This window comes from Photinus pyralis, unplaced genomic scaffold, assembly GCF_008802855.1.
Source record: "Photinus pyralis isolate 1611_PpyrPB1 unplaced genomic scaffold, Ppyr1.3 Ppyr1.4_LG6, whole genome shotgun sequence".
NCBI classification, from domain to species: domain Eukaryota; kingdom Metazoa; phylum Arthropoda; class Insecta; order Coleoptera; family Lampyridae; genus Photinus; species Photinus pyralis.
In genome coordinates, this window is record NW_022170663.1 from 47,015,497 (window position 1) to 47,016,350 (window position 854).

Below are 854 nucleotides of genomic sequence, written 5' to 3' on the forward strand. Positions count from 1 at the left end.
TACACTAAAAAGACGCAAGCACTAAAAGCTCAATAGCTGTTCACATTGCAAACCCGATCCGTCATTTGTGATAGTTTTCTTTTAAAACCTTCCCATCTAGATTTCTGTTGCGCATTTTCTCCCACTTGCTGGCGCGCGCAGACCTTGTTGAAGAACTCGAATCGATCTTGACTTGTACTTGAGCTACACGCCGTTACACTTACGCGGCATTATTGTCTACCTTTTTGGGATATTATATGTGGTGTTTGTATTAAGATTAGTGGAGTTTTTATTTTATTATCTTACTTCCAACTTCGCTGACGCATTTCTTCGGATTTATCTTACAAGTTTAAGGCCGTTTACGGTTTGTTATCTATGACGCATTATCTTTTTACTTTAAATAATCCATTTCAGGCTACTTTCGTACTCCCTCAGTTTTCTTGCTTCTTATTTTGGAGTTACCCAATTGCTTCCTGATTGTGCATTGATATTTGGAAACGCGAATTCCCGATTTTCGATATTGTGCAAGAGAATTCCATTGAAATTCCGACGCCATTACCAGTCAAAAACGCCCTGCATATTTCTACCTTATCGATTGAAGAATTACCGCCATTTCGTGCGAAGTTCGTTGACCTACGATTGATTCCTTCGAAACGAAAGTACCTAAATAACAAGAAATGTGGAGTTGGTACTGTGAAAATCGTTCGTATGTATTTGTATACCCAGTTACTGATTACGTTTAGTTTTGTCGTTACCGAAGTTTTAGATTATCGATTATATCAACTACGATCGACATCATATTTGTGTTACTCCCATACTTATATTTGTTAGTTTACTGTATTTTATCCTTCATATTAACTACTTTTGTTTGTGAT